Raw genomic sequence first — 27,080 nt, 5'->3', positions numbered from 1 at the left:
GAAGGGTATAATCTTAGAACTATGTGACATTCAGGCTGGCTATGAAATGACCGAGATAGGCTGAGGCAGGACGAGATAAGGTGCATGTGTCCTCTTGGCAGAAACCCAACGATCAGATCCACTGCGAGCGTCATCCACCTGTATTTGCTTCTGTCAGTCAGAAGACTGCAGATGGGAATCAGTGCAGATTCTACACCACTTGCTTTATTATTAAAAGTATAGGCCATCTCTTAGGTTAGGAATCCAGTAAAACATTTGTTAAAATACAACATTAAAACAGAAAAGCAGATAAAACACACAGGTAAGGCACATAATTAAACTCTAAACATCCCGTTCCAGCTGAAACATTCGGTTACTTCCCAAAGCCTTACCAAATAACCATGTTTTTAGCCTGTGCCTAAATGAGAACAAAGTCTGCACTAGACAAGGAGGGAGTCTGCACTGCACTCAGAGAGTTCTATAGCTGGGGTACCACTATGGGAAAAGTCCCTTTAGGCATTAGTCTGTTATGGTGTTCCTTCATCTAATGCCATTCCTGCCTAAATAAATATTTCTTATTTATATCCTGCCCGTCCTCAAAGGAGCTCAGGGTGGCAGAGATGGGTTTCCCCCTTTTTATTCTCATGACAATGCTGTGAAGCTGAGTGATATTTGCCCAAGGTTCCCAAGTTCTGGCGAGAGTCCCCACCAGAATGGCCTGTACTGGGGCATGTCCCTGCTGACCAGCAGCAACACCCTCCGAGTATCCAGCCAGGATCCTTGCCCAATATTAATGCCACCCACTATTATGATTGTAAGTTGTGGCCCTGATTTCACCCACTCCCAGTCTCTTTGTGTGGGTTTTGTTCTGGTTGTTCCCCCCCCTCCCCTCCCCTCCCCTCCCAATAGCCTGCATTCCTGTGCCTGGAGCACAAGCCTCTTCAACACTGTATTCACTATGCCACAGCAACTCTCAGGACAACTCAGCCTCTCAGTACAAAACACACACATACACACACAAAAAATAATTACCCAGCACCACTGCAAACAGAGCCAAATAAAAAAAGATGTGCCTATAGTGGCTTGTGTGAACCCCACCTTCCCCCATCCCAATCTCTCCAATATAATTTTACGGAAGCTCAAATAGATTTATTTATTTATTTATTTAAATGAGTCTAGTGTTCATATGGGCTTAATTCCTGAATTGTTTTTGTTACATAAGGAACGTTTTTTTTAAAAAAAAACAAGCACAAAACTACAGCAATCATATTGTTTGCACACACCCACACATTGCATTTAATCCTACAGAAGCCTATAAATACAATCCTGTGTGCACTTATCTCCTCCTGCAAAACCCCACAGTTAAAAAACAGCTGGCAAAACTTTTATATTGTAGTTGCTGCAAACAATACTATTAAAAAGCAAACATTCCCCCCACCCCACCCCAAAACAGACATTTTCAAAGAAAATGAAAAGGATGGGGATGGGAGAAGAAGGTTAAAGTATTCAGTGCTTGATATATCTTTAAAAAGTGATTTGTTGTTGTTGTTGTTGTTTAGTTGTTTAGTCGTGTCCGACTCTTCGTGACCCCATGGACCATAGCACGCCAGGCAAGTGATTAGACTTGCTCTATGACGTGCTCGCATTGTCTTCTCTTAAGGGCTGTGACCCAAAGAGATTAACAGAACAAGCTGATACCTACTCTCCTGGGAATAAGCCCTACTGAAAACAGTGGGGCTTACTTCTGAGTAAGATGTTCTGAATTTTGAGGCATGGGCCATTGGTATACATGTCACTGTGGCTCCTCCTGTTGATTTTCATGAACGTGGGAGCTGAGAGAGAGAGAGAAATGTTCTCTATTAGTGATCCCAGAGGCAACCATAACGCTTCAACCCTTCTGCAACACATGGGAAAATAAATGTAAAACAAAATTAAACAAAATCAGAATGGGGAAAAGTTAACCATATGGCCCATCTATATCAAGGCTGGTCTGCTTACATAATGGTTTGATTTTAAACACGGCACCCTTACATTAGCTTGAAAAGAGCCCCCCCCCCAAATTTCCTGCATTTTCAGAAAGACCACAACAGGACATGACATACCGTGTGTATACAGATCAGGTAGCAGATTCTGTGAAAGACCCTCTGGAGAGCGACTTTCCATTGGAGTAGACAAAACTGGGACTGAGTTTCATCTCTATAGCCTCTAGTAGAGTACAGTGTATGGGGCTAACCTAAAGAACTTTTGCACAAGCAAAAGCAGCCTGAATGCTGCTCTCGCACGTACAGAATCTTATTTTGCATTCGAAGCCAGGGAAGAACGTCTGGGTGAAATTACACTTGATTTATAACAGAGCTGAGCATCAACAAGCTGGACAAATTCAAATTCCAAGCCAAGTAATTACAAACTTCAGCAACTTCCCTAGTTACACAACTAGCTTTAACTGGACTAGAATAAATGTTTGTTTGTTTGTTTGTTTTACTGGAGAGGCACAGTCATGATTTGCTAGGGCCTGGCTGCTGTCAGGCTGGGAAATCAGTTCTCCCTTTTTTTTTAAGGGAAAGTTCTCCCTTTTTTTTAAGGGAAATTCCATTTTGCTGAATAGGCTTCCTCGCAAGAAAAGGGAAAACATGATGGCTATGGACTGGTGTGCATGTCACAGGAAACCAAAGTAAGACATAAAGCATAGCTTACTGTGAAGAAGAAACATGTTGGTACACCCTGCTCAGTCAGGGCTCATCCAGACTTCTATTTGCACCACGTTTTGCAGGCAGAGGTCCAAGCTTTAAAGCTCCATGTCCAGGCAGGTTTTTCTTTTGTCCTGGCACTTTCCTCGGGGAACCAGTGTTTTACCGCTGAATTGGAGCAAATGGCAATTTGCTGAAAACCCTATTTCTGTTTGCTCTGATTCAGCAGGTAAAAGTGGGTTTCCCCAGGGAAAGTGCTGGGACAAACAAACAAACAAACAAACCAAACAAGCACTCAGACACAGAGTTTAAAAGCCCAGACCTGTGTCTAGAAATGTGGAGCAAAAGGAAGACTGTGTGAGTCCTCACTGTCACTGCAGCTACAGGTGGGGGAAACCACAAGGCTTGGCTTAGCATTTTGTGTGAACCAGTATTCATGGTTTGTTTCTCTCCAACCAACAAGCAGTCCGTTCTTAACCTGAAACCATTCTTAATCTGAGGTACCACTTTAGCTAATGGGGCCTCCCACTGCTGCTGCTGTGCCGCCGCATGATTTCTGTTCTCATCCTAGGGCAAAGTTCTTAACCTGAGGTAGTACTCCTGGGTTAGCAGAGTCTGTAACCCGAAGTGTTTGTAACCCAAGGTGTTTGTAACCTGAGGTACCACTGTATACTTACAAGGTCTCAATTAACTGCTTTTTTTCCAGGGTGGGATCTCTCTCTGCGACTTTTTTCATTTCCTAGCTTGCTTGTTTCCTTAGCCAAGTTTGTACGTGCAATCATAAATCAACATGCGAGTACACACATGCTTTCCCTAGCAATCAAGTAGTAAGTATCTTCTTGGTGAAGAATCTTTGTCTCTTATTCATGGGTTGCAAGGAAACATTGCCAAGTGCTTTAAAGGGCAGGCAGAAGAAAAGAAGATAGTATTTCTGACCAGTTTAAGTTAAAGAGAATCTAATCTATGCAAAGCTTTATTCTGTTGGTGCGTACCCTTTGGTACACATCCAACCTATAATCGTTCTGCATGTAATTTTCAATTACATTGAGGAGATGCCTTTCAAGCACAATGCCTCTGCCATCTTTGCTGAGCACAAAGCATCTTGTGTCTGGCAGTTCTAATCCAAAACCACATTTGTGAAAGCAACAATGTCTTGTGATTGCATCCTCCTTTCGGGTCGCTCAGTTAGTTTGCATAAAGCAGCTTTAATACAACAGTTCTCTGCTAAGGATTGTACTACTGCATCATATTGGTCTGAGCCTTGATGTAGTTCTACTTACTCTGTACAAGCACTCAAAGATGTGCTTATAAAAAGAGGGGTCACTAAGGTTTTACTGCGTGGTCATAATAAGCTTCCCACGTGCTTGATTTAGTGGAGAAGACTGTATCATGCCTGCCTAAAATGTGCGTAGCACTTCCATAGTGGACTCACTGATAAATTTCAGTACTTTTTCTCCTCCAACAAATTATAATCTAATAGAATTTGAAATATACTCGGAGTCGAGAGTGAATTTCATGCTCTTTATTCAGCTCATATTCATCAAGGAGAAGAAGAGAAGACGAATGGCTCTTTTCCCAAAACCATCTGCTTATATACATTATTTACACAATGGGCCTTGCGTGATTGGCTACTTCAGGGCTACACCTGTGGGCCAATTATATTGTGGATTGACTTCTGCCTGCAGCCTGATTGGCTGCTCCTACAGGCCAATCAGGTAGCAGATTCACTTCTGCCAGCCGCCTGATTGGCTGCTCCAGCAGGCCAATCAGGTTGCGGATTCACTTCCACCTGGAGTTGGATTGGGTAGCTCCCGCTGATTCTGAATCCTATTGTTCTAGGATTCAGCTCAGTACATAACACCCCTCCCCTCTAAGTTCCAGTCCTGCCCGGGAAGTTGCATTCGTAGTCCCCAAGGTCTGCTGGCCGCCTCCGTGTGCGTTGTGGCCTGGGGTGTTCCTTGGTCAGGGGTTCTGGTTCTGGCTCGTGTTCCGAGGCTGCTGGCTGTGCCAGGGCTGTCTGGTCTGGCGCCACTGAACCACTAGGTTGTGACTCTGGTTCCGGTGTCCTTCCAGCCTCGGGGCGCCCCTCTGTGCCTACTGCTTCTGCTTCCCCTGCCCACCCCTCTCGCTCTACAGGCCTCACTGCCCTGCTGTCCCCTTGGGACCCCTCTGTCCCGCTCTCCTCCCGGGTTCCTCCTGGGAATCGTCGCCGTAGCTGGTCGCAGTGGCGGCGCCAACATTGCCCCCCTTCCGTTAGTACCTCGTACGACACGGGACCGGTCACCTTGGTGACTGTGGCGGGTACCCATGCTGGGCCTGCCCCAAAATTCTTTGCATACACTGGGTCCTGGGCCACAAATGTCCGGGGGTTCCTGCCTTTCCCCACCACTACCTCATCCTGAGCTCTGTCGGGGTGAAGTCGGTCCAGTCTAGTTGCAAGGCGCCGGCCCATGAGTAGTTCAGCTGGGCTCCGGCCCGTCGTTGTGCTTGGGGTGCTGTGCTGTGCTAGAAGAAATGCGGCAAGGCGGTATTCCCAGTCCCCTTGTGTTATGCGGCGGAGGCTGTCCTTGGTGGTCCGCACCATGCGTGAATGCGGTTCCATTGTCCGAGACGAGGGTGTCAGGGAGCCCGTGGGTTGCAAACAGCTTACGTAGTACCCGGATGGCTGCCGCCGTAGAAGTGGACGGTACCAGTGCGACCTCCAGCCATTTGGTGTAGGAATCCACCACTATGAAGAATGTTTTTCCCTGGAAGGGGCCAGCGAAGTCCACGTGCAAGCGTGACCATGGATGTCGGGCGGACTCCCAGGGCTGGACTGGGGCCCTTGGGGGATCCGGGCGGGATTCTTGGCAGGTCTGGCAGTGTTGGACCCAGGCCTCTATCTCTCTGTCAATCCCCGGCCACCACACATAACTCCTGGCAAGGGCCTTCATCCTCACTACCCCTGGGTGTGTCTCGTGTAGGGCTGTGAGGACCCTTTTGCGGAGGGGCTGGGGAACAACAACCCTGCTTCCCCATAACAGGCACCCCTTGTGGCCGACAGTTCATGTTTGCGGTTTGTGTAGCCAGCGAATTCTGGCCCGGGGCTGCTGCTGGGCCATCCTCGTCACACCCAGTCCAGGACCCGGGAGATGACCCTATCTTTTGTGGAATGGTGCGCAACTTCTTGTGCCTGAATGGGTCGGTCGGGAAGCAGCTCCAGGGTCATAACCTCTTGCGCAGGCGCTGGGTCGGGGCCTGTTTCTGGTAGTGGTAGCCTGCTGAGTGCGTCTGCGTGGCCCATCGCCTTCCCAGGGCGGTGGATTAGTGCATACTGGTAGCCGGCAAGGAAAATTGACCACCTGAGGACACGTGGAGACAACACTTGGGGGGTCTGCTTCTCGGGGGCAAACAGGCCAAGCAACGGCTTGTGGTCAGTCACTATGGTAAAGGGCCGCCCGTACAAGAAATCATGGAATTTTTTTACGCCCTTCACGATTGCCAGACCCTCCTTGTCAATCTGTGAGTAGTTTCGTTCGGCTGCAGCAAGCGTCTGGGAGAAGTATGCCACCGGCACCTCTCTTCCATCCGGGAGTTGGTGTCCCAGGACAGCGCCGATGCCATAGGGAGAGGCGTCGCATGCCAGCACCACTGGCAGCCTCTCGTCGAAGTGTGCCAAGACCGAGTTTGAGACGAGCAAGTCCTTGACTGCCTGGAATGCGGCCCTTTGTCGCTGGCCCCACACCCAAGGGGCCCTTTTATCTAGGAGTCTGTGTAGGGGCTCCGCTACCGCTGCCTTATGGGGAAGGAAGGCATGGTAAAAGTTCAATAGTCCCAAGAATGACTGAAGTTCGGGCTTGCTCTTGGGCGCTGGGGCCTCACAAATGGCCCGTACCTTGTCACCGGTTGGATGGACCCCTTCTGCGTCCACCTTAAATCCCAGAAAGTCCACCTGCGGCACTCCCAGTAAACACTTTTCCCGCTTCACCTTGAGGCCCGCCGTCAGGAAACGGTGCAGGACGGAGCGGAGGCGGTCCTCAAATTCCTCTGGTGTGGGCCCGGCGATCAGTACATCATCGAAGAAGGGGGTGACGCCAGGAATCCCTTTAAGGAGAGAGTCCATTAGATTCTGGAATATGCCTGGTGCCACGCTAACGCCAAATTGCAGCCGCTTTACTCTGAATGCCCCTCTGTGCGTCACAATCGTCTGAGCCTCTGCTGTGGCTTCGTCTACAGGCAACTGTTGATACGCTTGGGCCAAGTCCAGTTTGCCAAAGATTTTTGACCCAGCCAGGGTGGCGAGGACATGGCTGACCACTGGCACTGGGTATGCATGGGCCGTGAGAGCCTTGTTTATGGTGCATTTGTAGTCTGCACAGATGCGGACCGAACCGTTAGGCTTGACGGGTGTGACAATTGGAGTTTCCCAGGGGGCGTTGGGCACCGGCTCCAGCACTCCTTGCTCCACGAGCCGGTCCAATTCCTCGTCTATGCGGGGTTTCAGGGCGAACGGGACCCGGCGGGCCTTGTGCCTGATGGGTCGTACAGCGGGGTCTAGCTGTAGGGCAATGGGGGGTCCTGTATATCGTCCCAATGCCCCATCGAAAACCCCTGGAAACTCTTTGCATATGGCGTCCACGTCCACTTGTAAGCTATTGTTCTAGGATTCAGCTCAGTACATAACAGAATTACACCCGGACAACACCATTACTGGCCCCAGCAATAGCCAACATACCATCTCAGGACTATTTAATTGCTCATCTTCTAACATTGTGTATGCCATCAAATGCCAACAGTGCCCTTCAGCTCTCTATATTGGACAAACAGGCCAAACCCTACGCCAAAGGATAAATGGACATAAATCTGACATCAGGAGAGAAACCAGTAGGAGAACACTTCAATCTCCCAGGACATTCTATACAAGATCTCAAAGCAACTGTTTTATTACAGAAAAAAATCAGAAACAGACTGGAAAGAGAAGCTGCTGAATTGCAACTCATCACGAAGCTTAAAACCATGGAGACACCTGGTATGAACAGAGGCATAGGATTCTTATCTCATTATACCTGATCAAGCTTTCTTTAGCACCTCAGCCCTTGCTTTTCCCCCGCAAGACCAATTGCGGTCATTAACAGTCGTTAACAGTCATCAACAGGTTTACCACTCCTATCAGCCCATCACCCATTCCCATCAACCCCCCCTCTGAATATACATAAGGGTCTGGTTACTTCTGTTTCAGTGTATCTGAAGAAGTGTGCATGCACACGAAAGCTCATACCAAAATAAAAACTTAGTTGGTCTTTAAGGTGCTACTGGGGGAATTTTAAAAGATTTTTTTTCGTATGTCCAGACTATATTGAAATCAGCTTCCTAAATGCACTGCTGTGTTGACTGCAATGAAATTTGAAAGGGGCAGATTAACAAAAAGAATTGAATACCTCTGGATCATCTTGATATGGAAAGTGAGCGTACAAATGTCCACTCTATCTTATTTCAACTTCACTCGGCACATACGGAATTTGTAACACCTCAGTATTGAGGCTGCAGTTCCAACACCACCATTCAACTTTCCCTTACTGAGACCTCAGGGAGGAACTTCCTCAGTCATGTTCTACAGAGCAGCTGAAGTGAATGAGCAGCCAAGATGGCTATCAAATGACACACATAAGCAAACGAAAATAGAATGCAGATGTCCATAAAGGTTAGTGGCTCATCTTGCCTGTAAAACACCCACTAGAAAAAGGTGCCTTCTCATATCTTTTTTTTTATTCAAAGAAATATTTTATTAAGCATGGCAGTTTAGCAAGGTTGCACAAAAGAAATCATCAAGTAAGACACAGATCCCATTTTTGTAGGGAAAGCAAGACTTGCTCTGCTTTGAGGAGGACTTCCATTTAAAACCTAGAGGAGAGAAGCTCAGTCTCTTCTGCTATTTCTAAACAGAGCCTGTCGGGCTCTTGAAACAAATTTCAGCTTTCTTCCAAAGCTCACAGGTACCAGGGCACTGCCACTGTCCACCCTTTGGGCTCTAGAACTCAAAAGTTCCCAAACTGAGATGAACGGTTGTTTGGTTTGGGCTGGGGTTTGTAGCCAATTCGGCCATGTATCATCTGTTCCCGGCTCTTATGATCAGTGTTGAGTCCCAGCGCACCCTCACCATCGCTGGCTCCCATCACGTCCACCTCCTCGCACTTCCTACGATTCTCGAGTTCCTTGCGGGCGCCGTCGAACTCCTCGTTGTCGCCCAGCTTCAGTTCAAGCCGCATCGGTTTCCGCCGCAGCATCTTGCAAGCAGACCTTTCCCTCGCGGCTCTCTCGCGCGTGCGCAGCAGCTCCCCGCTCTTTTCTTCACCTGCAACTCTGGTTCAGACGCCAACGCCAGAGTCTCGATCCCACCATGCCCCACGTCGCCGGCCAGCAACCCCGCTCCTTCTCATATCTACAGCGTCCCTCGGATGCTTAACTTCCCAAAGTTCAGAACACTGAATACTACTTTTCTCATACTCCTGTAACAAGTGTCCTTATTCACATGCTCTATTCACGTGTGTGCTCCCAGAAGTATGGAGGGGTGCTTGTGCATAGTTTGATCAGCAAGTGCTGAAGGACTGCCCCCACCCACAATTTCATGTTTTTCACGCATACATCCCCTGCAGTGTGGGATCACATCATACAACAGCAGCCACCACAACGCTGGGCACCATCTTCAAAGTGCCCACAGGTTTACATAGATACGTGTTAAAGGGACCCACAGAAACAGCCTCAATTGTCCACAATTCTATTCTACGACTACAACCAATCTATTCAGTCCCCAAAACAGTACTGTCACTACAAAGAACCAGTGACCTCCAGTGGACAGTCAGGGTGGCTAGATTGCTTATAGGTCTTCTGCAAGACAGGTAGTCATGTCAATATGAAAATGCCAGAAGTAGTACAGTAGTAATATCTGTTTTGTGGTATTTCCTAGGACTAGGGGATTTTAAAATAACGGTTCTGCATGCATTCTGTGGAATTGTGTTGTCAGAAGACAAAGGATTCTGCAGTTTTTCAACCCACTTTCAAAACTGTTTGAAAGAAATAACAGAGAGTGTAATCCTATAAATGTTTACCCACAAGTAAGCGTCATTGCATTCACTGGTGCTAACACCCAGGTAGGTGTGTGTAGGGTCACAGCCTGGCAAAGTAATCTTAAGCATGCTTATTCAGAGTAAATTACATTCAGCTCAATGGGACCAAATGTCCAGTAAGTTTTTTTTAGGATTGCAGCCTGATTTTAAAGATATAAAATTCTGATTTTTCACAGGTTTTTTTTTTAATTGTTTTGCTTTCCTTTAAACTGAAGCTGGATTTTAGATGATGAGTCTGTGGTCAAGGATTTGTGTTTAATTAATGTAAAGTATGTAGCCCATATAAGGTGCTTTTATACATAACTTTCCCATTTTCCTATTTGATTGTTAAAAAGTATCCTATATGCTTGTTTTCATACCGACACATGGAAGCTTCTGGTGTGGACTATCCTTTTGAGTAAAGGAGGCCTCTAAATAATGAGCATGTGCAAGCTAGGTGAGTGTGCATGGATGCGCGCACACGCACACGCACGCACACGCACACATATCTGCAATATTTGCATAGGGTGATAGCAAGGAACAGTGTGCCCTCTATTTAAAAACCCATTGTTCTTATCTATATTTACTATTCTAGCTCAGTAGGCTGTACTCCTGAACACCTGGACAGGAAAATAACCAGCTCATTATTCTTGTGGATTGTGTATACATTAACACTTGCTTATATAAATCTTGGCAGTTAAAGGGCACACAGGCCTTGAGCATAGTGTAACTCTGCCATTGTGGAATTTCTCACAGAAACTCTCCCAAGTCTTTCTCCCCACATTGTTTTAGGAGAGCCAGACAGGCTCTAGAAACTGCCCCCATCTCTGGTACACCCGCTGTCTCAATTGCTCCGGTCACACAACCCAGGGTTGCTTTTATTGTCTCAGGAACTGCATTCCACACAAAGAACAGCTAATCACCAGGCTATTCTATCTTCATCCTACCTGATTGTCAGCACAGCAATTCGTGAACTAGGCTTAGTGGCTGGCCTCCTGGTGGCTTCAGATAGAAGCCATCTTGGGAGTCACTGACTAGGGATAAGCCATTTGCCAGACACACCTTGAATATTAAATAAGCCTCTAATGGGCCCAAGGGAGATGGATATTTCCTGATTTCTAGTACAAGGATCAAATAATGAGGATTTTAAAATGTGTATTTCCAGTTACAAACTTTCATTTTGTATCTGTAAATGTAAGCCCCTTAGGATAAAAGCTCAGTAGAAAGGAGCAACTGGGAGGTAAATTTATGTTGGAACTTAAATAACTGAACGACAGAACATTAGTTTACACAGTGACTAAAATTAGCATCAGCCTTGTCTCCAGAGAACTTGCTTCTGGAAGATAATTCAGATTTTTTTTTCACTTAAAAAAGAAGAAGAAGACTAGATGGCAAAATCACTTCATAGCATCCTTGGAACATAATACAGTATTAATTTCCCCATAGATTTAAGTGACCTTTGCAGAAAAAGTGCTGAGGTGTTTTATTCCTAAAGCTATTCCGACTTCAGAATTATAACTGTCTTTCAGCAATCATCAAATGTCTCTCTCCTTTTTTGCAAGTAAAGATGTGTAATCTCAGTTGCTTTTTAGACACTTAGTTCACTGCAAAAGTGATAACAAATAATCTTTTATGGTATTGCAGAGATGTCTACTTGTAGTAGCTGTTCATACACTATTCTAATCTGATGTTAACAACACAATGTCTTGCAACCAAGGGGGGTGGTCACAATACAGTACACTGTTTGCCCCCTTCCCCAGAGGCATAGCCTAACTCTGGTGAACAATAGTGAGACAGAATCGCCTCTACAGAGAGTTTCACAGCCACTGTAGAAAAGGTGGCCAGTAGTGTCCTGTAATTCTTGCAAGAGTTGAACTGTATACATCAGACTATGTCTGTGATTAGTCTGGCTGGATTTAGGTTCAACTTCAGGCCGTATTAAACCTGGAGTCTCCAACTTGATGTCCTTGGGTACCATTTCACCCTCAGATACATCCCTAAGGCTCTCTGCCCATATATATATATATATGTTTTATTGCCTCCCTCCACTTTGGTATGGGTGTGTCTGCCTGCTCTTTTTGTCTGTGGAGTGAAGTTGGAGGTAATGTTTTGCCTGGGTTTTTTTTGAGGGGAAGGGTCTGAGCAGTGCTATTTTTTCTTCTGTTTAATGGATATTTTGTGATGCCCATGACAAGTTTAACTATGGTTTAACGTGGCGTGCAAACATAGCCCTAGAATTCCAGCTCAGTTGGCAGGATAGCATTTAATGTAGTCAAAACCGGTCATAATAAAGTTTCTAATAACTGTGACATGTGTCATCCTTTTCAGAAAGTTATAATGTTCCCCTGCATCAAGTAGTGTGTGTGTGTGTGTGTGTGTGAGAGAGAGAGAGAGAGAGAGAGAGAGAGAGAGAGAGAGAGAGAGAGAGAGCGCCAGTCAGAAATGCACTGATTAGATGTTCAGCATATTTTACTTTTCTGCATACTATGGGGAGATCACTGTTAGCAGCTAATATAAAAGTAAGGGATAAGTCCTGGAGGCATCTATTCATATTCTTCCCTTGCTAAAAAGAAATGGCATGGAGAATTTGATAATTAGATATCCTCAATCACTCTACTGTTATGCAATGACTCTGTGAGGAAAATAGTGACATCAGCTGGGGGACACTGGTATTATATTCACAACCCAGCACTCTCTTACTTCCAAGTAAGTAAGCTTCAAAAGTAGAATTTTCTTCCATCAGAAGCCATAGGATTTTAACAAAATCAGAAGAATATTCTGACTGAAACAATATGACCCTGTGAAATTAAACTGCATTAACTCCTGTAGTTCAGGTGGGGATTAACAAACAAACTGAATCCAGATGCAAGTCATAGCTGTCAAGTTTTCCCTTTTCTTGTGAGGAAGCCTTTTCAGCATAAGGGAATTTCCCTTTAAAAAAAGGGAAAACTTGACAGCTATGATGCAAGTACTACTAGTCAAGCATAGATGCGATCTAAATAAGGCGATTCAACATGTTCTAGACTGGGGTTTTGGAAGTAGCAGAAATGTGGCTTGGGAGTACTCCTTGATTCATCACTCCCCCTGGATGTTTAGGTGATTGCAGTTGTTAGGAGTGCTTTTTATCAGGATTGGCATTTCTTGATGAAGATGGACTTGGTCTCAGTCATCAATGATTTAGTTACCGCTAGACATTGGGATGCCTTAGAAGCCAGTCGGGAAGCTTCCACTAATGCAAAATACAGCAACTGCAGATTAAGGCATATAACACGTATCTTTATGTCAGCTCCTTTGGCTTCCTTTGTGCTTCTGGTCTCTGTTCAAAATGCTGGTTCTGGTCTTTAATGCTATAGTTGCATTAGGACCAGGTGACCTTAGGCAGTGTTTCCCAAGCAGTGTGCCTCCAGATGTTTTGGGACTACAACTCCCATCATCCCTAGCTAGCAAGACCAGTGGTCAGGAATGATGGGAGTTGTAGTCCCAAAACATCTGGAGGCACACTGGTTGGGAAACACTGACCTTAGGTACCACTTGCTTCCCTTGTAGGCCTACGTAAGAACTGTGTTCAATGCCATAAGCACTGCTATTCAATTATGGAGATTTGGTGAGCTAGCATGACAGAAAGGGCTTTCACTCACCACATGCATATTGTTGTTTGAATAGACCTGTGGTCACAGAGGCAGCCATTTGAAACCCTAACTCAGGGGTCCCCAGACTTACCGGGCTTCGGGCCGGAGAGCAGGGGAGTGCGCGCGCAGCGGGCCGGAGGGCGGGGGAGTGCGCGCCCGTGCGCACGCGCACACGCACACGGTCGGGGAAAAATCACCGAAAATTGCTTGTGTGCATGCGTATGGGCCTCCCCCGACCCGGAAGTGCATCGGAAATGACCTCTTCTGGGTCGAGAGAGGCCCATAAGCATGCGCACAAAGGATTTTCGGCGTTTTTTTGCCGATTTTGAAGATTGCCGTCGTGCCGCGCGCTGTAAGAGCGGGCGGCGGCAGCGGGCGGCGGGGGTCATCGCGGGCCGGATTGGGAGGCTAATTGGGCCGCATCCGGCCCGGGGGCCGTAGTCTGGGGACCCCTGCCCTAACTCATAGCTATTATCCAAATATGATTAAAGATTACAGGGTTGTATTCAACTAAGTTTTACTCAGGATATACTCATTGAAATTAATGGCCCTTGGTCATGCTCATTAATTTAATGGGTCTGCTCTTAAGTAAAACTTAGCCAGATAAACCACCAGTAACCAGTTATGTGTGCATGTACTAAAATTAAATTGGTAACCTAGTCTGTCCAGACAACAAGGCTGCCCCTTGCTAATTTAAACTGTGTTAAGCTGTGAGTTGAAAAATGTTATCCACGAAGGAGGATTTATTCTGCACTTTATAATATGAACAGTTTACTCATGAAAAGGGACTCAATCTCTCAAACTCCTGGTCAGTCTTGTTCTGCTCCCAGTCCACAGTGGTCTTTAACCTGCCACCAAACCATACACTTGGGGAGCCAAGAATTAGCCCATCTGCTTCAGTAGCAAGGCAGAAACCAGTATCCAGGTGATCTGGGAGGAGTGCAACACATTAAGCTTAATTGCTGTCTTCCAATCATAAATCTGCAATAGGTCAGCACTGCAAACTGAAGTGAATGGACTGAAGCTGGAAGGAACAGTTCTGAGTGCTGGAAGGAACATTGCACAGCAGTTTAACCTCAATTGTTGTTTTAACTCTAAAACACCCCATGTGCTAGGGATTGAAGATTTCCTTCCACTATAAATCAACGTCTCTCTCTGGTGGATTAAGTGACTAAAGATTGCAATTTTTTATGGGATAATCCCAGAATAAAAACAGACTATATTCCAATTGATTGCAACTAGGTCTGAACAGCTGCAAGGAACGTGAAATATGATCCACTCTGTTGAACTTTTGATGACCTGCAATAGAAGCTTGATCTTTGACACTCAGCATTTCTTTTTATGTTCCATTATGTCCCAGTGAGCATATTTTTCATTATTTAGCAGTGTATTTATCATTATTTAGCCAAGAACTGTGTGTGTGTGTGTGTGTGTGTGCGCGCGCTCTCCCACACCTTTCATCAGTGCTCTCACATAAACACAAGGTTTTTGTTTTTGTTTAAAGATAAAGACTTGATGTGACTAAAAATAAGCCTACAATCCCTTTCAGCTTTCTGTATGATTTTCCAAACCTGCAATGGTTGTCAAAGGATTTGTGGGGCCACTTTGGGGTGGCTTGTTATCTTATACTTGTTGCTTAGCACGAAACATTACAGTCATAGGGAGAGTAATTCACTCCCAAAGTTATGGGGAAAACAGTGCCTTTAGACGCATGTCTGCAGTCGTCCATTGAAACCCTCAGATGCTCCCACTACTGGAGGTGAAGTGATCAGCGAAAGGGCTTTAGGGGCTATAATATCCCACCTGTAGTACATCCTCCCTAAGGATGCTCACCTCAGCAGCCAACCCACACCATTATCCTTTAGGTACCAGATGGAGACTAAATTCTAGATATTTTTAAGTATTTTACCATGCATGCCTACTCACAAGCAAATACACTGTGTTCAGTGGGGCTTACTCCTAGGTAAATTTACATATGGTGGCAGCTTTTTGAAGCCTACCTCCTGCAGCTACAATTCTCTCATGCTATTTTATTTGTTGTTGCACACTGCCCTGGAAACAATGGTAAAGAGTGGCATACCGTACAGTTCAAAAATAAATGAATAATGCCAGAAGGCCTACTAGTATAGTAATGAAATTGTCTTCAAGTAGATTTGTGCCTCAACTTAATAAGTGTTGTTTCTACTGATATGCGTGCTAGATTTTTATTCTATTTTTTAAGGAAAGGGCTGCAAGATTTCTAACGGAAGAGGTCACAGTTTCCAGAGTCCACAACTCTCAGAGCTTCCTTCAGAAGCATAGGCTGCATGCATTCTCTTATCTCCTTTCCATTGGACCAGAGAACGCATGTTCATCAGGGGGGAAAGGTAGACAACACATCTACCACTGCCCACAATGGACAGAGGAATATGTCAGTTTTGGTTTCTTATTTTTCCAGTCTTAAGATCAATTCTTAATTTTTTTACATCAATTTTAAAAAAGAAATCCTCATGAAAATCCAACTGCATTTTAGTGCAAATCTGAAGCCTGGCTAAATTTCTCCCCCACCTCCAATTTCTTTCTCTGTCCTCTTCCACCTTCCCTTTATAAGCTGTCAGGAAGAGGCTGAAAGCTTGCAGCCTCTCATCATCCCCATATCCACCTGCAGCCTATGCAGGCTGATTGGCTGGGCTACTCACGCGCAAGCAGTTGATCTAGCAGTTTCTTCCCCACAGGAAGTTTTAAAATATCCATGCCAACAGCCCAAAGAGAAAATGATAACTAGTTTAGCTCATGATTCTGTAAAAGCAAGCAACAACTGTCCTTTCGGCTCCAATGAGCTGGGAATATGCTGTCAATATGTTTGGCCTTGATAGGAGAAAGCTCAAACGCAAATAACCAATAACAGCACAAGCAAAGATTCCTCTTTGTCAGTAGCAGTAATACTTGTTTTGCCAAAGGTCAAAGGAGTGGTGTGAGTCTCAGTAACCCTAGAGGTGCCAGATGCCATGAAAGGCAGCTGCATACCCTGCTTCCATGTTCATTTCCTAAGAATCTGAAAACTCTTTTTCAATTCTTTGAAACCTTCTAGCTTTTCAGTAGCATCCCAAAGTACATACCATTCTTCAAGTATAGGTCAGGCTATGTGCCCCGTGTGTCCCTTGGACTTAGTACATAGCAAGGTCTTATTTGATTACCCAGCATAACAAACAGCTCTGTAAATAGGAAAGTTTTAACTACTTGACCTGTATACTCACCAAGGCAAAACTGGCAAATTGATCCTTCTTTCTTTCACTCTCGTTTCCTCCTAGGAAAGTAAATTTTAATGTGTTGTTTTTGTCCTACTCCCTAGATATAAAATATGTGATTGGCAGGGCTGAATCCAAAGCATTATCAACATCTAGCTTGAGTGGGGAACGAAATCCTCAAATCTCAGGGATCATCAGAAGTTCAAATTGCTGGGATTTCCCTATTTTGTTGCCTGACTGGGTAGAGTAAAGGCTAAAGCTGCAAGGATTTAGCATTAAACTGCAGAAATTGCTAGCAAAATGCTAAAATTATGACCCATGTGAATATTTCTCAAAATGAAGGGGAAAAATATGGTTCTAAAAACGAATGAAAAAAATATGGTTCTAATAATCAGCTTAATATTTGGTATTGATTTAAACAGAGCTAGACACACAGATCCTTCAGTTTGTACTAGTATACTGATTTCCTTAAAATCAGTGGCAATACACCTATGAATGTCACAGCAACAAGGATTTCATCCTAAATAGTTTTCCCTTATTTATTATTAGTTTGAAGAAAATGTGAGGTTTGACATTGTATTTAGAGATCTACAAAATGAATTAAAACAGAGCAATATCATCCTGATTGCAACTTGTTTAAAAAGGGTTTAGTATAGATTAACATGGACCAATAACTGTCTGGAACATAACATGCTCTCTCTTGTTACTGATCATCTGCCTTGTCTAAATTGCACTACCCATCCCCCAATAGAACCAAGTTAACACCAGAAGAAGAGACAGATTTACGATGGCCAGGGCTATGTCTGCATAACTTGTTACTGCGTTTTTATTCAGGGAAGTGTTCGTGCTATATAGAAGAAGAAGAAGAGTTTGGATTTGATATCCCGCTTTATCACTACCCGAAGGAGTCTCAAAGCGGCTAACATTCTCCTTTCCTTTCCTCCCCCACAACAAACACTCTGTGAGGTGAGTGGGGCTGAGAGACTTCAGAGAAGTGTGACTAGCCCAAGGTCACCCAGCAGCTGCATGTGGAGGAGCGGAGACGCGAACCCGGTTCCCCAGATTAGGAGTCTATTGCTCTTAACCACTACACCACACTGGCTATACAGTGCAAATAATATTTATTTGCTTCTTTCAAATATATATTTTTTTCAAAAGTACATATTGACGCCTGTAAACATGAGTGTGAGAAAAATGAGCTGAATCAGGGGCCGGAGCTCATGATAAATCACCTGTTTATTGAAGGCGCATGTCTGCTGTATGTTTGCACAAGTCCTTAGCCATCAAGCAATACACCTATACATGTCATCAGGCAAACATTATTTATCAATCAATCACAACAAATCTCATTGGTAGAGATGGAAGAATCTGTCAATTTGGGTCTCCCAGTTTCTCATTTTTTGAAAGCTAAATTCAGTTCTCTACATTTCTGCAGCAATTTGAAAGTTTTCTTTTTAAAAAAATTCCTCATGAAAATTCATCAGCATTTTTTTCGTGTGAATTTCTCAAAATGGACACGTCTTTGTATGGTTTTTTTTAAAACAACAACAACAACTAAAGCACACTTTTTGGAAGCAATTTTGCTTAATATATTGCATTATTTTTAATGCAAACTAATATACACATTTTTGTAAACACTGGTTGGCTGCAGACCTGCATTACAAATTCAGATAAGTGCAAATTTTTAAAAGAATGACTGTTTCAGCTCTCATATTGTTTTGGAAAGTGTGATTTTGAGAAATTAGGCTTTAAGTGCAAACTGAATCGAATTTCTCCCTCATCTGTACTACTTGGATGTACTGTATAAGACTAATATGTCAAGGAGAAGGCTACCCTAGAATCCACTTTGGTGTGCTGGTGGTATTCCATGAATTGGGGAGAGCTTGTTTTTATGTGAGAGAGCACATAAAAGCATCCATCTCCTGGAGCAGGGGAAGAAAGAGGGAACTCATTCCCCTGACTGGTATACTTTACAATGCCTCGTTCCTCCAAATCAAGGTCCTTTCAGAGGGTGCTACTAAAATTCCAAGTCAAACTGACCTGTGCCTCAGCATGATTTGGAAAGCTGTTACCACACTGAAAAGTTGATACTGATATGTACTGTGTTGGCTTGAGTACAATTTTTTTAAAACCCTGGGTCTCAGCTTTCATATATTAAAGCTCAATGGGGATATTTTCACACGTGTCCTGGAAAAACCATAGCAGCTGGAGCTGGATCATTTTGTATGTGCAAGGGGAACCTTTTATACATTACTTCTCAATATGGTCATTTTGTTATAGCCTAGGGTTGTGGCTGGCTCATTCTCAGCCTGAAGAGAGGACTAGAGCTAGTGAAGATGAACGGAGGGTGAAAGGGACCCCAAAAGAAGAATTAGCATAGGGTCAGGAAGACTATGATGTTTTATGAACCAGACACAAGAAGAAAAGCCTAGTGTTCTCATGTGCAAACACTAGACTAGATCTGCATGCTTATGGCGCCAGCACAGTAATAGGACAGGGAAAATGAACAGTCTGCTGCTGGCTTAGAATAAAAAACAGGCATGAAGGCTTGAGGGTTTTATGCACAAATTATAAGTAGTGCTAACAATGAAAAAACAAAACAGAACAGAAGACTGGGCACCCACCCAGCACCTGCTAACTAGCAAAGGTTTGGCTAATGACATGTCATGGGAAAGGAAGGACAGCATCCCAGTTCTCCCCTCACATTTCTGTTGAGGAGGGTGACATCACAAATAGCTCCATTGTTTTGGCAACAGAAAGCAGACAAATTTCATTATTATTCATTTGGTTTATGTGATTGTAGTTAATTTTGGGTGTCATTTCTGGCTTGGGACTGAATGAGTGAGTTTAAAACGGCCAAAACTGTACTAACCAGAGTACACTATTACAAATTTCTAAGCTGTAGACCTAGCTGACAGTATAACAGTCCACGATCTATTTACATTGAAAGTAAGCTTCCACAGTTCATGCCAAAGAAATTCTTAATAGCAATACCAGTAGTAATAGCCTAAGTACAGCCATTGCCCTAACACAGGTTTTTGCATTATAATTATCTTTGCTCACATCTGTCATAGATTCATTCTCAGTCCTTTACAGGCACCTCCTGTCTTGTTGTCTACAACATTCTAAAAGTGGCAAGTCACCCATCCCTGAACGTTCAGTGATTAGAGATAGCTCTGAAGTGTTGTCATAGTTAAATTCTTCCTGGTATATTACTTAGCCTGGCTCTCCTTTTTTGGGAACACTCAGGCTTCTTTACTCTCACAAATGGCTTTTCGTTGACAACAGTATATCTTGATGTAGGTGGGGAAGGGACATGGTATCTAGCCTTGGTGACTGAAAGTGATAATTTTGCAGCAAGGGAATACTGTAGCTTTGATGTTACCCAACATCTCAGTCAGCCTGGCTATATGGTATGGGAGCCTGCAGGCAACACAATTTCCACCCCAAAATCTGAAACTAAAACCTGCAAATCCATAAAATGGTGCAGGCATGGGTGGTGTGGGTTTGTAATTGCACAGCTCCAGTTATGGCACGTAGCCAGTAGCTGCCTATAATACTTGTATAATCACATTCAATACAGCAATTCTAGAATTGCAATGAATGTGCTATCTGTGAGGGGGTATTGCATTCCCCCCTATATATATATATATATATATATATATATATATATTGCAGAAATCTCCACAATAGTGCAACCTTGCAGGTGGGCAGGGGAGTTGTGGATAGTAGATGCCAGAAATGGAAAATAATTGTGCATTGCTCACTATTACTGCAACAATAATAATGAAGGATAATAATAATGCATGTCATGTTGCAAAGTTTCCTAGGCAAAAAAAGAGATGTTATTGCAGAATCTTACAATCTAAACAAGACAATGGGGAAATCCAAACAAAAAGGGGAAGAGACTAGGAAAGAAAGCAATGACTGTGGCTAAACACCTACCGGTAACACCTACTCAAACAGAGGGGCAAATAGGCATGTCAGGAAACTAATTGCATGGGTTGCATTTTGCATACTTGGTATGCGCTGTGGAGGACCTTAAGGTCCACAAACAACAATATTCTGGAGATCCTGAGCCATAAGGTGGCTAGATTGGCCTCAACTAGGGCCAGGGCCTTTTCAGTATTGGCCCCAACTTGGTGGAACACTCTTTCACAGGAGACCAGGGCCCTGCAGGATTTGTCATCTTTCCGCAGGGTCTGCAAGACAGAGCTGTTTCGCCTGGATTCAGTCTGACCCCTGTGTTTTCCTCCCTCATGGTTTGGATTTATGGACTACTTAAAATGAAGCTGCATTTTAAATTTTAATATTGTATTTTAATCTGTATTTTAATTAATCGTTTTCTTTTCTTTTATGTCTTATTGTAATTTTATTGGTGTTAGCCGCCCTAAGCCTGGTTTTGACTGGGGAGGGCAGGGTATAAATAAAATTTTTTTATTATTATACTTGACTTAATGACTGCAGGATGGATGGATGGATGGAAGAAACTTTAACCTTTACTGCTTCCATGGCCCCGGTCAAGCTCTGAGGCCCCTACAGCTGCCATTTGTCCAGGAGGAAAGTGGCCATTGGCACAAAGACAGCTACACACAGTTAGAAGTGGACACTAGTGGGTCATGGCAAAGTTGCCCAACCCCCCCCCCCACAAGCCTATTGCAAAACGAGGTCCAGAGGACTGTGATCAAGGCTGGCATCAACGGTTGGCATGGTTGGGCACCTGCTGAGGGCCCCCATCTTGGCAGTGGACTCATTACAAGAGCCACCTATGTCTGCTTCTCTCTTCACTGGTGCAACCCCCTTGATCACCTGTTCCTCACTCTTGACTTTGCAGGGATGAGCAAGCAAGAAAGCAAGCAAGCAAGCAACAACAGTACAGTGGTACTTTGGTTTACAACCATAATCCGTTCCGGAGGTCCGTTTGTAAACCCAAGGTTGTAACCCAAGGCGCGCTTTCACCAATGGGGCCTCCAAAAAAAATGTGTTCGTAATCCCCCCCAAAATGGGTTGTAATAAAAAAAAATTACAAACCAGAACACACACTTCCGGGTTTGCCAGGTTTGTAATCCAAAACATATGCAAACCAAGACGCATGTAAACCAAGGTACCACTGTAGTCAGAAGCAGGAGGAAGAGCTGCCACTGCCTACTACTTGTTCATTGGTTTTGACTGGCAAACAAGTGGGTGATACTCATGAAACAAGATAAGGCAGAGGAGGTGGAGCTGCTAGCAACCATGGCAGCTAGAAAGTAGGGAGAGGAGGACCACTGAAAGTGCTTTGCCCACCAAAACCTGGAGCGAGCACTGACTGTCAGAGGGAAAACATGGCAGCTTGTTCTTTCTGTGCCAGAGAATATATTTACCAAGCTGTTTTTAAACTTAGCCTGCTCCTTTCATTCTGCTGGCTCTTAAGATTGTCACGGGAATTGTCCTGCTATTTTTGTGCTTTGATTTAATAACATTCAGCTACAAGCATGTACTCTGAAGAAACACCCCTAAGGAATAAATCTGTGAGACTAGAGAGGATAGCTCACTCAGTCCATGATAGCACAAACTCAGTCCACTGGGTAATATAACATCCTTCTTCACGGGCATCCAAATAACTGAGCACATCAAGCTCTTTTAATTATTAATTGGTCTGTCTAAAACTCCTACATGATGCAGAAGATGGATAAATCTTCAAGTGATTTTGAGGGTGGAGAAAAATCTTAAGCACAAGTCACCGAAACCCTGGAGGAGAAAGGTGAGGCAAGGGAGTGGGTGGCAGGATCATATCCATGTTGCTCAATGAGTGCTCCAGGACTGATGGTCACGCGATCTGAGAATGCTTGACCTATACTCATCTTGGCAAGGCACCCACAGGGCGCCATCAGAGGAATCAGCAATGAAAACTCCAAGCAAGCCACTTGCTCTAATGAAGTCTAATAGTGGGTTGTGGGGTTTTGTGTTTTCAGGGCCAGATCACTCCTTCCAGGCTCCACCCTGTTCTTGAGAAATGGAAGGCTTTAAAGGGGCAGACCTCTGATCTGGAACCAGCTCTACTACTGCTTTCTGACATGTCTCCCCATGTACATTGCTAAGTCACCATGAGCACAGAGTTCACGGTGCAGAGGGGAGTGGGTTAGTTTCTCAGGGAGTCAAGGCTCCAAGGAGACAGACTGGATGTCCCAACTCAGGAGTCCATGGCCAAAGAACCCCTGAGGCTCTAATAATCAGAGAAACAAATGAGATTGGGGGTTCTTAATGCCAGAGAATGAAGAGTTAACTATGGTACTCAAACAGGAACAAGAACTTAAAGAGAGGTGGAAGTCACATGCTTGTGGGGGCAAACTACTGCCAACACCTTACTTGTGGGACTTGCACTGACTGTTAATCTACTACCAGGTCAAGTTCAAGATGTTGGCACTAACCCATAAGGCCCTATATAGCTCAGGACCTGGTGAATTGAGAGACTGCCTTATATCTTATGTATCCAGTAGGTCACTGTGGTCTGCAGGAGAGCTTCTCCTGAAAGTTCCAAAGATTTCAGAAGCCCATTTCACAGAAACTTGGAGCAGGGCTTTCTGTGCGGCTGCGCTTTTCTGTGGAACAGAATTCCTGTTGAGATACGGCAGAATTCTGCACATCACCTAGCTCAAGCAGAACAAGGAAATAAAAACAAAGATACCATTTTGGATGTTAGAACAAGAGTGGGAAATCCCTTCTAACCAGCAGGCCAGATTCAATTGTTGCCAGCCCCTCTAGATCCCAGCTGAAACCCCCCCCCCCTATCCCAACTGCAGAATGCAGTGAGGCTTGCATCCAGCCAATGCTATTTTTCTAGAAAAAGAGGTCCCAGAACTCACCATGAATGCCTCCCTTGCTCTCTTATAATGGCAAAGGTGCGCACCTGAGAGGTGCTGGAACTGAGTTCTGCTGAAGAAAAGCCCTGCATCCAGCACTAATTGAAACAGTTCTGAAAAGGAACAATCAGGAACCTTACATTTGGTGGTGAATACAAGTTGCACTATCTATTCCGGAGCTCCTCATGCTTTCAACAGACATTGGATCCATTTCGGAGCTCCTGAATCAACCCCAGCAGATCAACCCCAGCAGTGTGGCTTGCACTGAGCACCAAATGCAAGCCACACTTTGAAAGGTGCAATCAGGAGGGCACTGAAAGGTTTCTGGTGGTTCCTTTGCAGTCACGGATTCACCTGATAAATACCTGATATCATATGACATCAGGTAAGTGACAGGAGGCATGGCAGAGGGAAAACAGCTTCTCAGGCCAAAGTAGGACCTGCTGGTTTGGTCTGTGAGGCTAGAAAATCCCTTTGCCTTTGTCAGAAGGTAGAATTTCTCATCTTCCTTGATGTTCTATCCAATACATAAAATGCAGAGGCCACGGGCTTCCATTCCGACAGGGGTAATCAGAGAAGCATAAAAAGTTTATGTCTATATGGAAAAAGGATAGATTTTTTAAAAGGACATAAAGAAAAACATATAACAATAATTCACGCTGTCAGTTCACTTTGCAAATACAACAGCCACCAGTATTTTTATATAAAATTAAGCATATAAGTCAATATAAGCCTTCCAGATGTTCAAATAGGTATCTATATGAAATTGGCATGTATTTAAAAATATGTTCAAATATAGCAAGGGTACCTTGAAGTACAAGTCCCTTGGCAACAAGAAGGGCTCACAATATCCACGTTTGTTGAGACTCATAAAAAGCAACCAGGTCTACAAGGCAGCATGCAGTAATTAGATGTTTGGGGTGCAAGGTACAGGACCATATTCAGTTATATGGAGGCATATCAGCATAGCCATCTGTGCTATTTGTTGCAACCAAAAGCTCAAATGCTGCCTTAAACTAGAACAACCAGATGTCTCAACCCAAAATAAACCTTTTTAAGTTGCAGAGGCGTGTCAGTGGCTGTTGTTTTGATCTTCTCCCTTCCCCCAATCTTCTCTCAAGAAGGCTGCAGAATGACGGACAGGGAGTGTGGTCTTCTTTTCTCCAATTGTTATGTAACTCATACCCCCAAGAGAATTAACCAGAAATAGGTTTTTGAGAAGATGGTAGCACTTTCTGATTTTTTTTGTTAGAACTTTTATATTATTATTACTATTTTTGGCTTTCTCCCTAAAGGCACAGGCAAGATGTTAGCAACTCATGAAATGTCTGCCTGCAAGCAGCCTTACAAAGATTTCGAGATGTATAATTTCCCCCCTGAAAATTCTAGGTTTAAAATATTTGTCTCTCCATAATGAAGCAGACCTTTTAATGGTCCAGTATGCAAATCCTCCTGTTTATCACACAATACACATTTGTCGAGAATAAATATATCAGCAGGTAATATATACCATAATTAGGAGAATTCCTAAACTTTTAAAAAAGGTGTGAAGAATCTTTTTTTTCCCAGACTTGCCACATCTCTGCCAATGTAAATTGCCAGAACCAGAACTCCTCAATACCAGAATATACCCTAAAGACCAGCCACCCAGAGTGGCTGGGGAAACCCAGCCAGATGGGCGGGGTATAAATAATAAATTATTATTATTATTATTATTATTATTATGCTTTAAAAAATAATAATACCCGACTCTGGGGTACAAATACACACACCCAGACACCTAGCTCCATACCAAAATGTTTCAGATTCCCCTATCCCAACATCCCAATGCCATAATGCCCAAATGCCCCTGTCTCCAAGATCTAGCTATAACCCCAGTTGACTGCCCACACAATCAACATACAAGCAAAGATAAATCCCTTCTCCCCAGTGCATATGCTTATTTTAACATTAACAGGCTTATTGAAGGAAATAAGTTATGTTTCATTTTGGTAGGTTGGTGTCTTCCAGTCGGAGTGGGTAGCGCTGAGGAAGGCAAAGGCTGAAGCTGCTGATCAGAGGCGAATTTCTTTCAACAGCAGGGCTCTAACAATTACAACAGCCCCTCTCAGTGTGTGGTCATTGTAAGTGCAGAGAGGGTTATTTATCATTTGAACATTTGAGCCTTACCTAAAGGATAAAGTGGTACTGCCAGCAACAGGAAGATGCATAACATGGAGGTGCTGCTTGTGAATATTAACTCTTGGGCGTCAGTCCTAACTAAACACACATACTAGGGAAAGTAAGCTCTTTTTGACAAAATGGGACTTCCAAGCAAACAGGAATAAGTCTGTTCTGTTAAAGACAACGGCTTCAATTTTATTCCTGGATAAAGTATCACTGAAAGAAATGGAACAACTGTACTTAATTGATTCTCACTGCTTAACATCACAACTAATTTTAAGTGGATTTCAGCCAATAGAGCTCTCACTTTTCAGTTTATTCTCCAGGAAAATAACTGGTAATTTAGTGGACTGGTATCATATCATCAGGAATGTTCTGTGGCTTAGAACAGTGCTACCCAAAGTGGTGGTCCACGGAACTGTGCTGGTCTACAAGCCATCACCTGCTGGTCCACGGTGGCTCCAACACAGCCCAAATCAGGTGAGACACTTCAGGGACCAAATATGGTACTGGTCCCTGGCACATTAGGGGTGGGAATGCTGGCACATCACATCAGATAAATTGAGAAGCACTGGCTTAAAACAGGGGAGGGCAGAAGGTAGACTGGGATCTGAAGGGAGATCTCTGGATGATTTTAAGTATATTGGCAAGGATTTTGGATTCCCAATTGCTCACCAACAATAACAGCAAAAGTCTCCTTTTACATTATATTGCTCAAAGAAAGTGGGGTTGGGGAAGGGAAATCATGTGTTCTAGTACTCAAAACAACATTCTTGGGCTCAGGATTCTCTATTTGTAAATGGATGTATTTGCACCAGTTACCATCTGGTGGAACTCATGATTCTAGTAAAGAACAAAGTGGATCCCACAGTCCTGAAGTCTGCCCACCCTTGCCTTAGACTAACCACACTTGAACACCCATAGAATGAGCAGTAAGAACCGCTGTGCATATACTAGGTTTCCAAAATGCATCAAAACAACCAAGTGTCTTTCATGGCATCAGAATAGTGATGCCCAGAGTCAGCCTTCATGTCGAATACCTGTGAGGACTTTCACAACATGCAACCATGATTGCCTTTTGAGTTTCCTCAATAACCGAAAGTGTGGTTACTAAATATGGCAAATTAAATAAACAAGCATTAATTACAGAGAGCTAGGACTGGCAGTGCTGCCAAGCTTTTGCGGTTCTTGCAGTGCTCCTTCAAATCTTACTCTCTGTCTCAATCTCTCTCTCTCTTTTTCACACACACACACACACACACACACACACAGCCTGACCTGAGGCTCCTGCATAATATTGCTCCAGTGGGGAAATGAGCAGAGATGCTGCCCTTGGAGCTGCTGGGTTGTAGGCATCTCTACCTAAGCTTGAAATCTGCCCTGCATGTCACAATGGCCATTATCAAGAGCAATAAGATTCTGGCATGAAGGATAGGCTTAGGGTTCAGGTTCCCCTGATCTCCACAGCAGT

General features: G+C 44.1%; 1 long non-coding RNA gene and 1 pseudogene across 1 annotated transcript in view; one reads left to right on the top strand and one right to left on the bottom strand.

Moving 5' to 3' along the window:
* The window catches only part of LOC148686792 (uncharacterized), a 77,029-nt gene that overhangs the window by 12,394 nt on the left and 37,555 nt on the right, over positions 1-27,080 (top strand). The gene's annotated exons all lie outside the window — the stretch shown is intronic.
* LOC118079776 (anaphase-promoting complex subunit CDC26 pseudogene) lies at positions 8,535-9,062 on the bottom strand (annotated as a pseudogene).

The sequence above is a fragment of the Zootoca vivipara genome, chromosome 2 (genome assembly GCF_965207765.1).
Source record: "Zootoca vivipara chromosome 2, rZooViv2.hap1.1, whole genome shotgun sequence".
Taxonomy (NCBI): Eukaryota; Metazoa; Chordata; class Lepidosauria; order Squamata; family Lacertidae; genus Zootoca; species Zootoca vivipara.
This window is presented reverse-complemented; position numbering and strand designations above follow the sequence as displayed.